Genomic DNA, 21,875 nt, shown 5'->3' on the forward strand with positions numbered 1-21,875 from the left:
TTCATTGTCTCTCTAATGTTTTATCTCTTAAGTTAGGTGGAGAGTATACTGTTCTGATTGCTTGGAATATTTCCTAATTTGAAACTAATTAATTAGTTAACTGAAAACTCAGAGTGCGTTTAAGTGTAATGACGCACTCTGCTTCCCTTGAATTACGACGCACCTTCTCATGGCTGCTACAATGAGCTCCCCAAATTGCACATGACCCACAACTTATCTCGGCCTCAGTTGGTGGCAGTTACCCCTGACAGTGGCACCACAAATAGTTGTGGGGATTATGAATGATCCTGGTGCCTGTGAGTCATGATTCTTATACTTACTTTGATTTTCTTCTTAATTTTACCCATAGATAAATTCTTAATACGGAAGGAGGCAGGGGAGACGAATCAAACACAAAGGCTACATCCACATCTAGAAGGCACAGGAGAGAGCCTGACAGGAGGATCATTTCTATTAGGAACCACATGGCAATGACCAAATCAAACACAAACTGATGGTGCGAGGGCAATTTGTCATAATCATAATCACATCGATATAGATTTGAGTTCTGTTATAATTTTAAATAGTAAAATAAGATGAGCTCATGTTTATTCTGCAACAGCACATATTTGTTCCTTTCCTAATATTATCTATGGTGTGAAGATGTGGGGAAAATAAAATTTATTAAAAGGTACATTTTAATTTAAATAAAGCTGCATATTAAAAAAATTAAGTTGGTTATACTTATGCACTTTTCCTTATAAAATGACAAAGTTTTTAAAAGTTCTTTAAAGGGCTGATTTTACTACTCATTTGTTTATAAAATGCTTTTATAAATAGTATGCCAAAAAAAATTGAAGGGCTGTTTATTTTACTTGTCTATGAAATATTTGATATTCCTCAAAAATAGGTTATGCTCATGAAAATGTGCCTTGTATGTGAATTCATTATGTATGTCACTGGGGGTAAAAAAGGCTGAGAAACAAAAGAAAAATCACTACATTGTCAGTAGATTCTAATAAAACTAATAATAAGATCAGCTATGATTCAAAGGGGTCACTGAAGAAGATCAAAGCTGGACTTCTGAGTATCGGTGTGTGTGATAAATTACATAATTATTTTGTACCAAGTCCAAGACTCTTACCATGCTACCCCCTAAACCGAAAAAGGAGGGGGGTGTATGTGGAATCTGTAACATCTCACTTGGATGTGACATGCTAAGATACAAAGAAATATATTTCTTAGAGGGACACTGATATTTTTGTTAGGTTATATATTGCTGAACAGGCTTGATAATAAAGATGTGTGGGTCTCTTTGAAATAAAAAATAATACATTTTTGAAAACTTAAACCCTAGTGGAATTTAAAAATAGTATATCTATCTTCCAAATCACAGCAAGATAAAAGCAAACAAAACACAGTCCGCATAACAAACGACAGGAAAAAAATAAAGAGAATGATAAACAAGCATGAATCATAAGCAAGATTACCAAAAACAAAATACATAATCAAAACAATACATGTAAATGAGGTAAAGCCCCCTATTAGAAGACAAAGACACACCGTTTAGATGAAAAAGAAATCAATCATATGCCTCGTATAAGAGACACACTCAAAACAAAATTATGCAAAAAGGTTCAAAAGAACACAAAATGCAAAAATTTAACCTTAACTTCATGTGGGTTATAAACGTACTGTGGTACTTATTTACAATTTTGGAGTGGCGGTGATAAATGACTTCTAGTAGAATGCTAGAGTATAATGATTAGGTATGGACCCACCTGTATTAGCAAAATGTTCATGCTTATCTTATTCCTTCAAGACTTCCCTGCTCTCCTTTATGTGCCCAGGAATCCAGTGTGTGCTGTGTGTATATATGGTGGGGGAGGGAGGGAGTGGGAGACTTCTGCTCACTTCCATCTTTTGCACCACAGCCAAATAGAAGGTAGAGTACAGAGCAAATATCTTTAAGAATATGAAACTGAAAGTTGCACAGTCACCTCTACTCACATCCCACTGGTGAGAGCTCATTCACATGGTCACCCCAAGTAGCAGGTGGGGCTGGGAAATGTAAGTTTCTAGCTGGGTTGCCCAGTGCCCAGGAAGGAGAGAACCGTTTATGGCAATAATCAATCCACCAAAATGATCATCAATTGTCTGTGCAAGTCCCCTCACTTGTTCCATCCATTCATTCACTCACTCTTTTTTATAGCCATACCACACACCCTCCCATATACCTGGGCAATCAATCTATTGTGTTTAAAGTACATACTTCTGTTTATATTTTTGAAAAATATGTAATTTTGTTTTGTGTGCATGTAATTTTTCCCTTTTCTGAGTCAATTTTATTGAAGTATAATTTACATTCAAGAGTAGCCAACAGATCTTTGACAAAGGAGCAAAGACAATTCAGTGGAAAAAAGAATAGTCTTTTCAACAAATGGTGCTACAAAACTGGATGTCCATAGGCAAAAAAAAAAAAGTCTAGACACAGACTTTACACCTTTCACAAAAACTAACTCAAAATAGATCGTAGACTGAAATGTAAAATGCAAACCTGTAAAACGTCTAGAGGACGACGGGAGAAAATCTAGGTAACTTAGATTAGCAGTGAATTTTTAGATATAACACCAAAAGCATGATTCATAAAAGAAAAAAAATGGAAAAGTTAGACTTTATGAAATGAAAACCTTCTGCTCTGTAAAAGATGCTGTTAAGAGAATGAAAAGGTCACAGCCCGAGAGAAAATATTTACAAAACACATATCTGATAAAGGACTTGTATCCAAAATATATAGAGAACTCTTAAAACTCAGCAGTAAAAAACCAAACAAACCAACTTAAAAATAGGTAAAAATTCAAGAAGGGAAGCGGGGGTCGGACAAACTGAGAGACTGGGATTGACATACATACCCCACTATGTATAAAATAGATAGTTAATGAGAGCCTGCTGTATAGCACAGGGAACTCTACTCAGTGATCTGAGGTGACCTAAATGGGAAGGAAATCTAAAAAAGAGGGGATATAGGTATACGTATAACCGATTCACTTTGCTGTACAGCAGAAACTAACACAACATTGTAAAGCAACTATACTCCAATAAAAAAAAAATAATGATAAAAAAGGTAAAACTTCTGAATAGATACCTCACCAAAGAAGATAAACAGATGGCAAATAAGCTTATAAAAGATCCTCAACATCGTTTTTCATTAAGGAATTGCAAATTGAATGAATGAGATATATACATGTGTATATTTAACCTTATAAGAAATAGTATTCCAAAGTGAGGCACCATTCTGCATTCCACCAGCAATGTATAAGAGTTCCAGTTGTCCTGCATCCTCAACAGTAGTTGGTATTGTGAGATTTTTTAATGTGAGCAATTTGGTGATTTAGTAGTATGTCATTGTGGTGTTAATTTGCAATTGCTTGATGACTAATCGTATTGAGGATCTTTTTATGTGCCTATATGCCATCCATACATCTTATTTGGTAAAGTGTCTGTTTAAATCTTTTCTTCATTTTTTTAAGGAAATTTATTTATTTATTCATAAAAATATTTATTTATTTGGCCGGGCCAGGTCTTTGTTGTGGCATGCAGGATCTTTAGTTGTGGCATGTGGGATCTTTTAGTTGCAGCATGCGGAATCTTTTAGTTGCGGCATGTGGAATCTAGTTCCCTGACCAGGGATCGAACCCAGGCCCCCTGCATTGGGAGTGTGGAGTCTTAACTGCTGGACCACCAGGGAAGTCCCTTTTCTTCATTTTTTAAGCAGTTTGTGTGTTTTACTTGTTATTGTGTTTTGAGTTTTCTTTATATATTCTGGATATAAGTCAATATCCGTCAGGGAGCATTCAGGAGAATTATTAACAGGAGATTGGAGTAATGGAGAATTGACTGGTAGAAGTTAGAGAACACTGGTGAATACAGGGATAGGAGCTACTGGCAGGGCTGAGATGGAGTGTCCAAGGAGAAGCTCCAGACCTTGTTGGAAAGAGCACAGTGTGGTTCCGTGGATGGTGGGGATGACACCTAGATGGCTTACCGGAGGGTACTAGAAAAGGGCCCTTTGGGAGAATGGGGGATGTTGTCCACAGGGAGGTACCATACCTTGGAAGTTGCTGCAAAGTCAACTGAGGGATGCTCAAAGAAGCCGTTCACAGTCAGGTGCCTTGCCAGTGGCACGTCACTTTGAGAAAGTTCTGAGGGAAGCTTCTAGCAGCTGGGCTCTGCTGGTTGCCCTGAGCTACCAGAACTGGGAGCTGGGGAAGCTGCCCTCTGCAGGAGCCAGGCAACGGAGAAAGCTGCACCCTGTAGGAGGCCAGTGCAGGAGACCCTGCACCCTGCAGGACTCGGGAAACAGGAAGAGGAAATTCCTTCCTTTTTCACTGTCCTTCCAGCCTCCTCTACTGGCATTACATCATACCAAATGTCGCAGGTGAAATATTTCCACAGCCCATCTCCATCATCACAGAGCAGGCAAAGAAGGATTTAGACCTGAGAAGAAGAAAAAAAAAAATTGATGACTGGCACAAAATTCTTTATCACATGTGTGTTTTGCAAATATTTCTCCCAGGCTGTGGCTTGCCTTCTTCTTTTCTTAACAGTGTCTTTTGAAAAGCCAGTGTTTTCAATTTGGTCGTGTTAAATGTATCAATTTTTCTTTTGCCATTCATGCAATTTTTTATTCTAAAAAAATGTCTGCCTAACCCAAAATCAAAGATTTTCTCGTATGTGTTCTTCTAGAACTTATGTAGTTTTAGGTTTATGATCCATTTCAAGTTTTTTGTATATGCATTTTAAAATTTTATATTTATTTTTTAAATACTTTATTTTTCTTTGAGCAGTTTTAGGTTCACAGAAAAAGTAAGAAAGTGCAGAGATTTCCCATATACCCCCTCTTCCAACACATGCATAGCCTTCCCTATTTACAGCATCCCCACCAGAGGGTACACTTGTTACAACTGATGAATCAGCACTAACACATCAGAATCACCTAAAGCCCAGAGTTTACATTACGGTTCACTCTTGGTGTTTACATTCTGTGGGTTTGGACAAATGTATAATGACATGTAGCCATCATTATGGTATCATACAGAACATTTTCACTGTCCTAAAAATCCTCTGTGGTCCACCTATTCATTCCCTCCCTGCCCTTGGTATGCATTTTTCAAATTGATAAATGACATATATACAGTAAATTACAAAAATATGTGCATGTACGTTAATTGATAGGAATAGTATTGAGTTGTTTATCTCATTCTGCTTCTTACTTTTGTCACTCAGCACTGTTTTTAAGGTCCATTCATGTTGCTATGTATGTATCTAATCCCTTGCTTCTCTAACTGCTGCATAGTACTCTATCGTGTGCATCTTCCACATTTTACCCATCTCCTCCTCCGCAGATGGATGGACAACTGAATGTCTGTGATTGCCCACTATCAGAACTGACACAGCAGTAAACATTCTAATCCACATCCCCTAATGTACCTGTGTGATCATTTGTCTGGTATATCACCCAGGAGTGGATTTGCTGGGTCCTAGGCTATGCATATATCTGTCTATGTAGTGCCAGACTGCTCTCCAGAAAGGCTGACTGTTTTGCATCCCCACCAGCAGCACATAAAAGAGCCTACATCTCCACATACCTGCTAACACTTGGCATTTCCCAGCTTTCCAGTTTTTGCCAGTCTAATAAGTGGAAGGTGATATTTCATTGTTGTCTTAATTGCACTTCTCATTATTGATGGGTTTAATTCTTAATAATTCTCTTCACATGCCTGTTTGGGTTACCACTTTTACAAATTGCCTGTTGATAAATTTTGCCCATTATTCTATAGGACCTGCTACCTTTCACTTACTTTGGATTTAATTTGGTCTTCTTTTTCTAGTTTCCTGAGATGGAAGCTTAGATCACTGATTTTAGGTCTTTCTTCTTTTCTAATACATGCATCAATGCACTGCTTTCGCTGCATCACACAATTTTTGATTAATTATATTTTCATTTTCATTTACTTCCAAATAGTTTAAAATTTCTCTTGAGACTTCTTCTTTGACCCATGTGTCATTTAGAAGTGTCTTGTTTAATATTCAAGTATCTCAGGATTTTCCAGCTATCTTTGTTATTGATTTCTACTTTAACTCCATTGTGGTCTGAGAGCTGACATTGTATGATCTCTGTTTTAAGTTTGTTAAGGTGTGTTTTGTGGCCCAGAATATGGTCAGTCCAGGTGAATGTTCTATCTTGGTGAATGTTCCATATGAGCTTGAGAAGAATGTGTATTCTGAAGTTGTTGGATGGACATCAGTTATATCCACTTGATTGATGATGTTTTGTGTTCATGTACGTCCTTACTGATTTTCTGCCTGGTCAGGCTGTCTATTTCTGATAGAGGTGTTGAAGTCTCCAACTATGATAGTGGGTCCATCTATTTCTTCTTGCAGTTCTATCAGTTTTGACTCAGATATATTGACAGTCTAATTGTTAGGTGCATACATGTTAAGGATTGTTGTGTCTTCTTGGAGAATTGATCCTCTTATTGTTATATAATGCCTCTCTTTATCCCTGATAACTTTCGCTGCTCTGTAGTCTTCTCTGTCCGAAATTAATAAACCTTTCTCTTAATTGATGTTATCATGGTGTACCTTTCTCCATCCCTTTACTTTTAAACTATTTGTGTCTTTATATATTTTTCCTTTTTTTTGGTCGTCCTGCGTGGCTTGTGGGATCTTAATTCCCTGACCAGGGATTGAATCCGTGTCCTCGGCAGTGAAAGTGCAGAATTCTAACCACTGTACCACCAGGGAATTCCCTATTTGTGTCTTTATATTTAAAGTGTGTTTTTTATAGACAAGATAATTGGGTCATTTTTTTTTAATCCACTCTGACACTCTTTGTCTTCTAGTTGGTATATTTAGACTGTTGACATTTAAAATGATCATTGAGGGACTTCCCTCGTGGCGCAGTGGTTAAGAATCCGCCTGCCAATGCAGGGGACACAGGTTCGAGCCCTGGTCCCTGAAGATCCCACATGCCACAGAGCAACTAAGCCTGTGTGCCACAACTACTGAAGCTCACACTCCCTAGAGCCCATGTGCCACAACTATTGAGCCCATGTGCTGCAACTACTGAAGCATGCGCACCCTAGGGCCCGCGTGCCACAACTACCGAGCCCACGTGCTGCAACTACTGAAGCCCACGCACCTAGAGCCCGTGCTCCACAACAAGAGAAGCCGCTGCACTGAGAAAACTGTGCACCGCAACAAAGAGTAGCTCCCGCTCACCACAACTAGAGAAAGCCCGCACGCAGCAATGAAGACCCAATGCAGCCACAAAAAATAAATAAATAAAAAAAATGATCATTGACATAGTTGGATTAATATCTACTATATTTGTTACTGTTTTCTATATGTTACCCCAGTTTTCTGTTCCTATTTTTGTCCTCTAATTTTTTTCTTCCTTCTGTGGTTTTTTTTTTTTTTTTTTTAAATGAGTTGCCTGTCTTTTGATCACTGAGTTTACGAGCTTTTTTTTTTTTTTTTTTTTTTTTTAACTTTTGAGTTTATTTATTTATTTATTTATGGCTGTGTTGGGTCTTCGTTTCTGTGTGAGGGCTTTCTCTAGTTGTGGCAAGTGGGGGCCACTCTTCATCGCGGTGCGCGGGCCTCTCATTATCGTGGCCTCTCTTGTTGCGGAGCACAGGCTCCAGACGCGCAGGCTCAGCAACTGTGGCTCACGGGCCCAGTTGCTCCGCGTCACGTGGAATCTTCCCAGACCAGGGCTCGAACCCGCATCCCCTGCATTGGCAGGCAGACTCTCAACCACTGCGCCACCAGGGAAGCCCCCTTCTGTGGTTTTAATTGAGCATTTTATATGATTCCATTTTCTCTCTTTTCTTAGCATTATCTGTTATGCTTCTGATAACTTTTGATAAAAAAACTTTTTCAGAGGTTTCCCTAGAGTTTGCAATATACATTTACAACTAATCGAAGTCCATTTTCAAATAACACTGTACCACTTCATGGGTACTGCAAGTACTTTACAATAACCAAATATTCCTAATTCCTTCTTCCCATGCCTTGGATAATTGCTGTCATTAATTTCACTTATACATAAGCTATAATCATTGAATACATTGTTGCCGTTATTATTTTCTCTATTAAGAATAAGAATACTAAAAGTTTTTCATTTTACCTTCACTTATTCCTTCTCTAATGCTCTTCCTTTCTTTATGTAGGTCCAGGTTTCTGACCTATAACATCTCCTTCTCTCTGAGGAACCTCTTAACATTTCTTGCAGGACAGGTTTACTGGCAACAAATTCCCTCAATTTTTGTTTGTCTGAGAAAGTCTTTATTTCTCCTTCACTTTGGAAGGATAATTTCTCAGGATACAGAATTCTAAGTCGATGAGGTTTTTTTTCTCTCAAGACGAAACATTTCACTACACACTCTTCTTACTTGGATGGTTTCTGAGGAGCAGTCAGATGTAATTCTGATCTTTGTTCCTCTGTAGGTAAGGTGATTTTCCCCCCTGGCTTCTTTCAGTATTTTTTCTTTATCTTTGATTTTCTGCAATTTGAAGATAATATGCTTAGGCATAGTAGGTTTGTTTTGTTGTTGTTCTTGTTCTTGTTTTTATCCTGCTTAGTGTTCTCTGAGCTTCCTGGATCTGTGTTTTGGTGTCTGATATTAATTTTGGGAAATTCTCAGTCATTATTGCTTCAAATATTTCTTCTGTTCCTTTCTCTCATTCTTTAGTACTCCTATTATGTGTATGTTACACCTTTTGCAGTTCTCCACAGTCCTTGGATATCCTGTTCCACTTCTCTTTTCAGTCATTTTTCTCTTTGCTTTTCAGTTTTGGAAGCATCTATAGACATATCCTCAAGCTCAGAGATTCTTTCCTCAATCATGTCCAGTCTACTAATGAGTACATCAAAGGTATTCTTCATTTTTGTTATAGTGTTTTTGATCTCTAGCATTTCTTTTCGAGTCTTTCTTAGAATTTCCATCTCTCAGCATATATTGCCCATCTGTTCTTGCATGTTGTTTACTTTATCCATCTAAGTGCCCTTAACATAATAATCATAGTTATTTTAAAACCTAATCTGATAATTCCAACAGCTCTGCCAGATCTGAGTCTTGTTCTGGTGCTTGCTCTCTCTTCAAACTGTGTTTTTTGCCTTTGAGTATGCATTGTAATTAATTGAAAGCCAGACATGATGTAAAGGAACTGCAGTAAATAGGCCTGTAGTCATGTGGTAGAGGGGGAAGTGAGGAGGGGAGTCCTATAGTCCTATGATTAGGGCTCAGTCTTTTTTTTTTTTAATTAATTAATTTATTTTATTTATTTATTTTTGGCTGTGTTGGGTCTTCCTTGCTGCGTGCGTGCTTTCTCTAGTTGTGGTGAGCGGGGGCTACTCTTCATTGCAGTGCGTGGGCTTCTCGTTGTGGTGGCTTCTCTTGTTGCGGAGCACGGGCTCTAGGCACACGGGCTTCCGTAGTTGTGGCTCACAGGCTCTAGAGCGCAGTCTCAGTAGTTGTGGCTCGTGGGCTCTAGAGTGCAGGCTCAGTAGTTGTGGCGCACGGGCTTCGTTGCTCCGCGGCATGTGGGATCTTCCCGGACCAGGGCTTGAACCCTTGTCCCCTGCATTGGCAGGTAGATTCTTAACCACTGCGCTACCAGGGAAGCCCAGGGCTCAGTCTTTTAGTGAGAATGTACCTCTGGATTGTGAACTTCACAAGTGCTTCTCAGTTTTTTTCACCCCCTTAAGTGGAACAGGATGGCTAGAGCTGGCTGGAGTTGGGGATTTTCCTTCCCCCAGATTGTTTAGGCTCTGCTGAAATCCCAGCAGGTTAGGCTGAGGTAAAATAGTTTCTTCTGGGGGTGTTAAGAAGAATGGAACCCTCTGACATATTTCAAAATGGTTACTTTTTGTCTCCCCCTGCTGGAAGCATGACCCGATTTTTCTCTGACATTTGCTGTGAGAACCTGGTAGAGCTCCTAGAGGTAAAACTCACAAAAGTTTGGGCGCCTCTATGAGACTGGGTCCCCCTGGAGTTTTTAAATCTCAAACTTGTCCACATGGAGCCTCCAGCAATTCACCGATCACAGTTGAGGTTTGCCTGCCCTACTGCTGGTTCCCAGGGAGGTTTCTGTCCGTGGGTTTCTGCTCTGGTAGCTGTGTGTATCCACCTGTCTGTGTTTCCACTTTTTGGAGCAGTGGTTTGCCCTGTGTCCTCAATTCTCTGACAGGTCTAAGAAGGGTTGTTTATTCTCGGTTTTTTTTCAGCTTTTCACCTGTTAGGACAGAGTACAGACTTCCAAGCTCCTTACTTGCCCAACTGGAAACTGGAAGCCTCTCTGCTTTTTGGTTTGCATGAGTAACTTGTATAGTCTATATAGTAATTCCTTATCATTTTTAGATTTACAAATATCTTCTCCCATTCTATCACCTATTGTCCATGGTATCCTCTTTTGAACAGATATCCTTAGTTTTGACATCATCAAATTAATCCATTTTTTTCCTTCTGGTTTGTGCTTTTGAGGTTTTGTATAAGGAGTTCCGTGCTCAACCCAGGTCCCAAAGGTACCCTCTTATATTTTCTTCCATTAACTTTAGAGTTTTACTTTTCACATTGAGGTCTTTTGTCATTTAGAGTGTACATTTCTATTCGGTGTCAGGCAGGAATCCTACTTTGTCTTTCTCCGTCTACTAAGCTGGTTTAATCTGCCCCTTCTTCATCGATGTGCGGTGCCGAACAACCATATACTCATGGTCTGACTTTGAGTTGTCTATTCTATTCCATGGTCTATTGGTCTGTTTTTGTGCAAAACAATCTTCTTGTTTTGCTTTGTCTGGCTTTTTACGTGGCTTTGTAGTGTGCTGCTCTTCACTCTTGTAAGGTTGACTTAATCCTGCTCATCCATATACATTTTAGAATAAGTATATCAAGTTCCTGGAAAATATACCTGGAATCTTTACTGGGATTTCATTGCATATATAAATTAATTCATAAAGAACTGACTCCTGTGTAATATTAAGTAATTCCATCCAAAAGCATAAAATTTCCCTCAATTTCTTCAGGTTAATTTCTACGTCCTTTATTAGAGTTTTAAAGTTTTCTCCGTAGGCTTCTTTTCTTTTCTTTTACAACTTTAAATCAGTTTATTGACACAGTAACACAACACACTTGCCTCCCTGACACCCCCACCCCCTCGCCCAGTCTAGACCTCTCCCCCTTCCTCCCCCCTTAGAACAAGCTGTTCAGTGAAAACAGAAAAGGGCAGGCCACTTCTACGCCCGCAGTGCCACTGCCAAGCCCTGGGGAGCAGGGTCTCAGGCACTGCTCAGAACCTGTTAGAGAGGGGCGCAGCTAGCTCTAGACTCAGCCAGGCAAAGGCATCCAGCCCCTCGGAGCAGATTCTCCCACAACCCCCAGGCCCTGAGCTGCTCTTCCTCTTCCCCTCTGCTGTCTGTGACCCTAGGAAGGACATACCTCGGGCCTGCGGCCGAGAGCGAGAACTCCTGGCCGTAATCTGAGAATTGGAGTTTGGCTAGTGTTTTATAAGGCCCAGGCACCCCCAAAAAAAAGCCCTGGTGGTGGGAGTGAACTTCAATGCCCCTATTTTAAATGCACTGATAACATGAAACAGATTAAGCCAGCTTAACCAAATGCCAGAATAACACGAACCTGTAAAGGAGGGGTCAGACCTGCTTTCTCCAGGCCAGACACAAATGCACAGAGAGAAGCCCAGGTGGAGTGTCAAAAAACAACTGAAGGACACTGCCCAGGGGCTGAAAAGCCTATACTCCTGAGTCCCCGGGGTGACAGGAAGCAAGGAAAGAAAATACACAAGTCTTAAAAACCAAAAAAGAAAGCCCAACAGCAGGGGAACCTCAGCCTGAGAGTGCTGTCCACCAGCTCTCCAGGCCTTGCCCCCGGACCCAGACAGTCCCTCCCCCTCTAGGCAATGTCCTCCCCTAGGCTAGATAGAGCACATCACACAGCGCAGTTTAAAAAGCTTCTAATGCCAGTTCATAAACATCTTCATTTACTATTGGTGATTACATGTGAATAATATGTTTATACTGTTCTTTATGGAAAACAATTTCAATGAGTCAACGCCGAGAACACAATAGGCAACCCTCACCCTGAGCCCCTCAGCGTCCTGCCCTAGACAGCACGAAGCCCCCTCCTCTGTCCCAGGGCTGCCTAACTTCCCCTCTTCCCCCACTGTGGCTCTTGGGCAAAGCATCCTCTATGACCATTAGTCCTCATCGGACAAGTTCTGGTCCAGGGGGTAAACCATGAACATCACATCTGGTCGAGAGGGGACACAGGGATGGCCTGGACGCACAATCTCAAAGCCCAAGAAGCTGAAGGTCTCCAGGAGTGGAGCTCTGTCTTCCCGGCCCTTCCTGAAGCGGATGAAGACGTAGTTCACTTTCATCTTCTCTTCAGCAAACTCTAGCAGTGCTAACAACCCTTCTTTGCTCCCATCAGCTAATAATCCATCTGGGATTTCTACAAACAGGCTCTGGCTGGACAGGACTGCATCCCAGGAAGAGACCTTCACCTCGGTGACCTCATACTGGAAGTGGACGATGTGAGGTTTTCCATCGTTCACAGGGAGGTCCTGGGTCACAGTGCGCTTCTCGTCCTTATACGTTAGAGCTGAGACAGAAGGATCCCTGCCGCCCCCTCGCCCACCGGGGAGCTTCGACAGTGGGTGAGGGGCATCAGGAGCACCACAGAGGCCCCGGAACAATGTGCCTGCAGCACTGGAGCTGGGGACAGTTACTCAAAGGCAAAATACTACTGTCCTGGGTGTTTATCATCGTCGGCGGCTCTGCTCAGGGTGGGAAGAGGCGGCGCAGGGAGTGGGTAGGTGGATGAGTGGGCGGGTGCGGGGTCGCGTGTGCGCACGCGCGGGGCCGAGCTCTGCGGGCCAAGTCCCTGTCGGGCAGCGGGCCCAGAGCGCTCCTCCTGCCTCAGCGAGCACCTGCTTCCAGCTCCGTTTCTTTTATATTCTTGGTTAAGTTCATTCCTAGGCATTGTACACGCTTTTTTGCTGCTGTTGTTACTAGAAGTCGGTTCTGCTGGTGAAGAGAAATGTTACGGATTTATTTTTTTAGGTTAATATTGTATCTAGTGATTTTACTGAATTCTCTTAATAGTTTTAAGTCTATCTGTTGCTTCTCTTTGTTTTTACAAGGCAAATGAAAATGTTATTTCTACATGATGATGGTTTTTTAATAGAAGTATAGTTGATTTACACCTTTGCGTTAGTTTCTGGTGTACAGCAAAGTGGTTCGGTTTATACATGTATATTTTTTTCATATTCTTTCCATTACGGTTTATTACAGGCTCTCGAATATAGTTCCCTGTGCTATACAGTAGGACCTTGTTATCTATTTTATATATAGCAGTTTGTATCTGCTAATCTCAAACTCCTAATTTATCCCTCCCCCACCTCCTTTCTCCTTTGGTAACCATAGTTTGTTTCCTACGTCTATGAGTCTGTTTCTGTTTTGTAAATAAGTTCATTTGTATCATATTTTAAATTCCACATATAAGTGATATATGGTATTTTTCTTTCTCTTTCTGACTTACTTCACTTAGCATGATAATCTCCAGGTCCATCCATGTTGCTGCAAATGGCATTATTTCATTCGTTTTTATGGCTGAGTAGTATTCCATTAAAGAAGATTATATATATATATAGATATATATATATAGATATATAGATATATATAGATATATAGATATATAGATATCTCCATTCTTCTTTATCCATTCAACCTGATACTTTTATCTTTTCTCTTCTAATCCTTCTATCTCTTATTCTTTCTTCCTAATAGCTTTGTCTAGAACTTCTATTATTGTATGTTGAATGGTAGCAGTACAGTTGGATTCCTTACTTTTTTCCAGATTTTAAAAAGAATGCACTTAAAATCTCTTAAGTATGATTGCTTTAAGTTTTTGATATATCGCTTTTACCAAGTTAAAAATGTCTTTCCTATACCCAGTTTGCTAAGTTATTGAACCATAAATAGGTAATGAACTTTATCAAATGCTTTTTCTTCACCAATTGAGATACTTGTATGATTTTTGTCCTTTATTAATGAGGTGATTTCTGATGTTGAGCCAACCTGAAATTCCTGGGATAAACCCTACTTGATCAAAATAAATTTTTTTAAAATATAAAACTGGGTTATATGACTGGGTTAGTTAGCTGATATTTTATTTAGGATTTTTATATCTACATCATAGTTGAAACAAGCCTATCCTTTCATTTATTGCTTTGTCTTTACTGACTTTGGAACCAAGATTACATTGGTTTCATAAAATGATCTGGGCAGCTTTTGCCCTTTTCTAATTTTTTGGAAAAACTTATAGAAGACAGGAATTAACAGTTCCTTGAAAGTTTGGTATAACTCCAGAAGTTCATAAACTTTTTACTACCGTGACTCCTCCAGCCTCATTGTTTTCTACTGTTTACCACGTATTTTGAAAGATTTGGTTTAGATTAATAAGTGTACAAGTTTTTCTTTCCCTAGGTGGCTACATGCTGTAAAGTACACACAGCCCTTAAGAATGGTGCCACCGGGCTTCCCTGGTGGCGCAGTGGTTAAGAATCCACCTGCCAATGCAGGGGACACAGGTTCGTGCCCTGGTCCAGGAAGATCCCACATGCCGCGGAGCAACTAAGCCCGTGTGCCACAACTACTGAGCCCGCGTGCTGCAAGCCCGCGCACCTAGAGCATGTGCTCCGCAACAAGAGAAGCCACCACAATGAGAAGCCTGCGCACCGCAATGGAGAGCAGCCCCCACTCGCCGCAACTAGAGAAAGCCACGCGCAGCAACAGAGAACAAAAGCAGCCAAAAGTAAACAAATTTATAAAAAAAAAAAACAGAACAGTGCCACCACAAACTCAAGGTCATCCACTTCAATTGGACTGTCAACACTTTTACTCCCTGGAAGTAAAAGGGTGGTATCCCTCAGCCGTACCTCAAGTCTCCTCCTTAGCACTCACCTTTTACCTTGGAATAGATGACTCAGCCTCCTACTTCACTGAGCAAAGGGGACCCCTAGAGACTAGGTCTCCTGAATCTCACCTACCTACTTACAGTGACTGTACATCCACACCCAATCACACCTCTTTCCACCCATCTCAGAAAACGAGGTGTTCCTTCTTAAATCCAAGACAATTCCTCTAAGTGTGCTTCAAAACCCCATCCCTTTCTCCCAGGGACCTCACTCCTTTCTACATCCTCTCTCTCTCCTAAAATTTAAACCCTCCCTCCCTACAGGGCTCCTTCTCCTCAGACCAGCAACATAATCAAATCTCACCCATCGCCAAAAAATCCCTCCTTTGTGCGCTGTGGGACAGGCATTCTCACGCTCGGCAGGTGGGAGTGTAAATTGGCAAGATCATTCTGGGAAGCAATTTGGTAACCTGAATCAAAAGCCTGAAAAATATTTGCACCCTTTGTCCCAGTAATCCTACCTCCAGAAATCCATCTAAGGAAGTAATCAGAAATGCTGACAAGGAGAGATGTTTAAAAATGTTAATCTCACTGTTATTTTAACAGCAAAAATTGGAAACAATCTAAAGGTTCAATGATCGGGGATCGGTTAAATAAACTGTACTTAAATATAATGAAATTTCATGCAGTCACTAAAAATATCATTTTTAAAGAAGAGTTGACATGGGGAACTGTTCATGAAGCAATGTTGTAAGTGAAAACAGCAGCATATAAAAAATATATACAGTACGGTACTGATTTTGTTATATATAAAAATGGCTAATGCTTCTGGAATGTTAGCTATTATATACACCCTCTCCCTCAATCTTCACAACATTCCTCTACAGTTAATACTGTTATTCACGTTTTGTAGAGAAAGAAACCAACTAGAAAGGAAAACATCAATATCTATGGGGAGGAAGATGGGTTACTGATGAATTTCATTTTCTTCATACTCTTTTGTACTTTCTAACTCTTTAACAAGGAGGTATTACTTTTTGTCCAACAGAAATACGGAATCATTCTTCTCCATTCTGGTTTATATATGTGAGTAATGAACAATTTGAACAATCCAGAGAAAATGAAAACCCTCCTCCCACTACTGCTATTCCAACCACCAGAGACAGTCCACTGTGTACAGTCTGGCTGCTTTATATTTGCTTTTGTTGTTTGTTTCTTATTTTTATTTTTGGCTGCGTTGGGTCTTTGTTGTTGCTCATGCGCTTCCTCTAGTTGCGGCGAGCAGGGGCTACTCTTCCTTGTGGTGCGTGGGCTTCTCCTTGCGGTGGCTTCTCTTGTTGTGGAGCACAGGCTCTAGGCGCACGGGCTTCAGTAGTTGCAGCACGCGGGCTCAGTAGTTGTGGCACACGGGGTCTAGGGCACACAAGCTTCAGTAGTTGTGGTGTATGGGCTCAGTAGTTGTGGCTCGTGGGCTCTAGATCCCAGGCTCAGTAGTTGTGGCACACGGGCTTAGTTGCTTTGTAGCATATGGGATCTTCCCGGACCAGGGCTCAAACCCATGTCCCCTGCATTGGCAGGTGGATTCTTAACCACTCCTCCACCAGGGAAGTCCCTATATTTGATTTTAATTTATATTTGGCTTTGGTATTTATATTTGCTTTTCAAATGTGCATGTAGACATATACACTTGAAAAAGCAAATGTGATCATCTCACACATCAATACTTAAAACTCGACAATTAGAGTCCTCTCAATGGCTGTATTTTGGTTTCCACCCTGAAGGATGTCCAGGGTCCCTTTCTGTTGGAGCAGCCCATGTTTAATTTTGCCAAGTGGTGAACCATCTCTGTCTGTGTGTGCCTGGCCACCCCAAGGGCTCCTGGTTTGGGGTCTGGATAACCAAGTTCTTGTCCTATTTCTGCCATTTACTAGCTGTGCTACCAGAGGCTAATCCCTTTTTCTCTCTGGGAGCCTGTTTCCCCATCCTTCACACTGGGTAACAGCTCTTGCCTTGCCCACTTTAAGGAGACATTGTGATGCTCCAACTGGCTGATGGCAGTGGCTGGTTAAGTGCTGCCCCCGAAGCAGTCCTCCTTGGACTCCTCCCTTCTGCCTCTCCTCCCCATTTCCCTGCAGCCTGAAGGATTCTTCAACTTGTCTTACATAGAGAAGGGGGCCAGAGGGCCGCAAGAAGGGAAGGGACATGGTCCCCAGACAAGCGCTAGAGGCCCAGAGGCTCGAGGCTGGCTTTTGGGCCCCCTCCAGCTCACTCAAGAGTCTTCTGACTGACATCGGCGGAGGAGGACTCTCCGGAGGTGGGAGCAAAAAAGAAATGCCTGGAGTGCAACGGCGTGTACCAGGGGAAAGCACTCGAGAGCTGAAAACGCTACCTGGCTTCCACTTCCAAAGCGCATTTTAAAGGCTCTGTGGGAGCGAGCGGGTGCAGCGGCCAGGGCCTTCTTCCGCGGAGCCGCCGCCCTCTGGTGGCGGCATGCGAATATTACAGCTGCTGTATAGGCCCCGCCTCCCCGTGCAGAGGCTGAGTTGCCACTCACATACTGAAAGTAAGGGGCCCTTAGGGAGCTCTCAACGAAGACTGAAACCTGGCAGAACGGGAAGCCAGGCCTGGGTGAACCAGGACTGGAACCTGGGACTCCAGATGCCCCACCCAATAGATGCTTACAACAGCTTCTAGTAATCGTTAAAGCAAAAGGCACCAGACAATGACAGATTTTATGCAGGCTATTGCAGTAGAGAGAAGGTTCATTAATGAGAACCCTCTCAAACAAAAGGAAGGGGCCTGAGGTTTTAGAGAGGCAGGTGAACCAGGGAGTCATCAACCAGTCTCGTGGGAATAGCAAGAAAGGATGTAGACGGGTTGTTTTCTTGGCATATGCGAGAGCAAGGTGGTCCTGTATCCCCAGAGCTTAAAGAGGTGGGAGAATTTTTTTCGTTCATTCGTTCTCCTATTACAGGATCTTTTTTATCGTTTCAAGTATTTATTTATTTATTTATTTATTTTTGGCTGCATTGGGTCTTCGTTGTGGTGTGCAATCTTCTCATTGAGGTGGCTTTTCTTGTTACAGAGCACGGGCTCTAGGCACACGGGCTCAGTTGTTGTGGCTCACGGAATCTAGAGCACAAGCTCAGTAGTTGCGGCACACGGGCTTAGTTGCTCTGTGGCATGTGGTATCTTCCCGGACCAGGGATCGAACCTGTGTCCCCTGCATTGGCAGGCGGATTCTTAAACGCTGCGCCACCAGGGAAGTCCCAGGAATTTCTTAATCATAGCTGCCTTTTGGGAGCACAGGGTTCAGATGAAGTTCAACGCTGTCATAATGGAGCAGGCTGCAGGATGGCCATTTAAGAGGTGAGGATAGTGAGGCCCAGGTCACACATCTGTGGGTTTCAGTGGTTGACAAGATTCCAACCTGCACATACGAAGACAGCAAGGAGACCCCAACCTGAAGTTGAAAGTTCCCTCCAAGAGTAAAATCATAAGTCATCGTCCAAGGGAGCAGCCCAGCCAGCAGCAGAAATGGCCTGCTTGGTTGCGGCTTTCTGTTTGATGGAGCGTATCAGCGACATGCTGGCATCACCCAGGAAAAGTGTTGGGATTTACCAACACTTTTGGTAAGGCAGGGTGGTGGCCCTGAAGATACTGTGAAGTCCCTTAGTCAAGTCTAGGGAAGGACCAGAAACAGGGCAGTTCTGGGATTCAGCTATCGTCTCTCTGTTAGCCAATCTGTCTGTCTGTCTGTCTGTCTCTGTGGCCCCCACTCTGTTTTTCTTCCTACCCATCCTTTCTCACCCACAATCTCTACTCCCCGGTAACTTCAACTGGCACCTGGACACTTGCGGCCACCCCAGCCCCTGAGTCTACCCAACCTCCAGTCGTAGAGCCCACCACGAACTGCAGCTTCCTTTGGGTCTTTTAAGACCCCTCCCCAGAGCCAGCCTGTGTTTTCAAGCCAGGCCCCAAGTCACTGACTGCCCTGCCTGTGCCCTGCCAGGCCTCTGACAGGCAGCCCACCAGGGTGCCTCTCTTGCTCAGGGTTGGGTGGATGGGGTTACATGATCTGCTTCTTGCAGGGGCTTGGACAGGACAGCTGCCCTCAGAGGCGTCAGGAGTAGCTGCGTCCAGGTGGCCTGAGGCTACAGTTTGGGAAGCCAGGATGGAAGTGTCATCATCTTCAGGCACTTGAGCCCACTCATGGGTCCTGAGCTTCGCCTGCAGGAAGGTGCTGACTGAAGAGGGTGGTCTGAATGACCAGAGAGAAGAGGACGCCAGTGTGACAAGCCCAGGCTGTGGTCCCAGCAGTACCCCTGGCCAGCCCACCCCGTTGCACAGCCTCTTTGACAACCTTCTTCCTTCTTGGCATGAGGATTGCCCTTCTTGGCTAGGATCGCCCTAGCCCGATGCCACTAGCCGCAAAAATCACCACTGGCACAGGGGCCTGCTCACCAAGAAGGTTCCAAGCGCCCATTTGTCAATCCATGTGCTTTTTCTCCAGGAAAAGGAGACACCAGCAATCATGACTTGAAAGGATGATCCAATGAGCAGTTGAATTTCTCCTGGTAAATGAATCAGTTGGCTTCCTGATCTACAAATCAGCCTCTCTGAGTCAGCTGAAGTGACCCTCTACTCAGTCTGACCAACTCGGAGACTGTGTCAGGCAGGGATCTTTCATTACAGGTGACAGGAACCCAATGTGGACAATCTAAAGGAAATGGGAACTAGATTAAGATGACCTGGCATGTGGCATGGAACCCCATGCTGGGCGGACAGCTGGACCGCAGGGATGCGTAGGGCCACCGCTCAGACCTCGCACAGCCTCTCCCCACTCGCCTGACACACCCTCTGCACATCACTGCTTCCACCCGCCCCAGGCTGCATCTTACACCATTAACCCTTGGGGAGGGGTGATCTGACCTAAGTCCAAACATCCTGAAGAAAAATGGGCTCTGATTGGTATGTTCAGGTACCCACCCCCAACAATCAACTGCGCCCACTTCCCACTGAACAAAATGGCTTTCTATAACTGGGGAAGGTGATGGGAGGGGCACTGGAGGTAGGGGACAGCAGCGCTAGAATGAGCGCTTCTCTGGTGTGTCTTTGTTACCCCTCTGCTCTGGCCTTTCTTCTTCCATGAATGCCCTTACTACTCCCTCACCCCCTTTACCAGGCTGGCTCTGCCCTCCTTTGAGACTCAAGTTGGCTGTCACCTCCTCCTGGAAGCACCTACCCCTGCCCCACGGGTGCCCCTCATTTGTGCTCCCACAGCGCCCTCCCTTCCTGCTTCCATTCCCGCCAGCTCATCCTAGCTCGTGACTGACTTGAAGACTCGGCCATGTCTTATCCTCAGGGCCTGGGACACAGAGGAGGTTCAGGAAATGTTTCCTGAATAAACTGATTCTGAGGGCTTGGATTCAGGAATGAGGGTGATTTTTCAGAAAGGCATCCCAGGATTTCCTTTCCAATTGTTTCTCACGTGATGCAGGGTATCACGTTCAATTCTTGAGTTTCAATTCCTGCTTCACCATGTATTAGTTGGACAAGTTACCTAGCCTCCTAAGTTTCCTGACTCCCTCAGTTCCTCATCTGTAGAATGCGAATACCGATAGCACCTACTTCAAAGGACTGTTGTGAGGGTTAAATTAGATACTGCTTAGCACAATTCCTGGGACAATATACATACTCATTATTTTATTATTGCTTTTACTATCATCGTATGCCCCCCTCACTCTCCAGCAGCGCGGAACCCTGTAGCTGTGCAGGGAATGGGATGCCCCTCTCTCCAGCCCCTCACAATCCATAAACAATCGTTACTCCATCAATAAAACAAAGGCTCAGACTGGAGCCTCACTGGACTTCTGTAACAAAGGTAGCATCATTCATATGTAAAATCTTTTGGAAAATATAGTAAGGAAAAGTATCAAGTAGTCTAATACATTATACTTTGGTATACCTTTTCCAGTCTATTTTCTTATGAATGTTAAATGCAGTTTTAATCATACTGCATATATATATATATATTTGCTTTCTATTGTCCATAGTAGCATCATATCCAACAACAAAAAAAACAAACAACACAATCCAAAAATGGGCAGAAGACCTAAATAGACATTTCTCCAAAGAAGACATACAGATGGCCAAGAGGCACATGAAAAGCTGCTCAGCATTGCTAATTATTAGAGAAATGCAAATCAAAACTACAATGAGGTACCACCTAACACTGGTCAGAATGGCCAGCATTAAAAGTCTACAAATAACAAATGCTGGAGAGGGTGTGGAGAAAGGGAACCCTCCTACACTGTTGGTGGGAATGTAAACTGGTGCAGCCACTATGGAAAACAGTACGGAGGTTCCTCAAAAAACTAAAAATAGAGTTGCCATATGATCCAGCAATCCCATTCCTGGGCACATACCCAGACAAAAATTATAATTAGAAAAGTTACAGGCACCCCTGTGTTCATAACAGCACTAATTACAATAGCCAAGACATGGAAACAACCTAAATGTCCATCAACAGATGAATGGATAAAGAAGGTGTGGTATATATATATATATATATATATATATATATATATATATATATATATATATATACATACACATATACATACAATGGAATATTACTCAGCCATCAAAAAGAATTAAATAATGCCATTTGCAGCAACATGGATGGACCCAGAGATTATCAAACTAAGTGAAGTCAGAAAGAGAAAGACATAGTAGCATCATATCATGCCTGCTACATTGTTATAGATCATGCTGAATACACCATTTCCCAACTTTTCAAGAAAGATAATTTTTTTAAAGTTACAATCATGACTCTTATACAGAAACAAACTGAACACATTTAAAGATATTCTTTAACTCATTATTAACCAGGGACCC

At 42.5% G+C, this 21,875-nt stretch overlaps 1 long non-coding RNA gene and 1 pseudogene across 1 annotated transcript in view; both read right to left on the reverse strand.

Moving 5' to 3' along the window:
* Positions 1–2,316: 2,316 nt before the first annotated feature.
* The window catches only part of LOC132359280 (uncharacterized), a 30,415-nt gene continuing 10,856 nt past the window's right edge, over positions 2,317–21,875 (reverse strand). The window contains exon 3 of the long non-coding RNA XR_009500792.1: positions 2,317–4,476. This is a non-coding gene — a long non-coding RNA (uncharacterized LOC132359280). The remainder of the gene's footprint in view (positions 4,477–21,875) is intronic.
* Positions 11,207–12,888, reverse strand: LOC132359279 (ornithine decarboxylase antizyme 2-like; annotated as a pseudogene).

Source organism: Balaenoptera ricei, chromosome 2, assembly GCF_028023285.1.
Source record: "Balaenoptera ricei isolate mBalRic1 chromosome 2, mBalRic1.hap2, whole genome shotgun sequence".
NCBI classification, from domain to species: domain Eukaryota; kingdom Metazoa; phylum Chordata; class Mammalia; order Artiodactyla; family Balaenopteridae; genus Balaenoptera; species Balaenoptera ricei.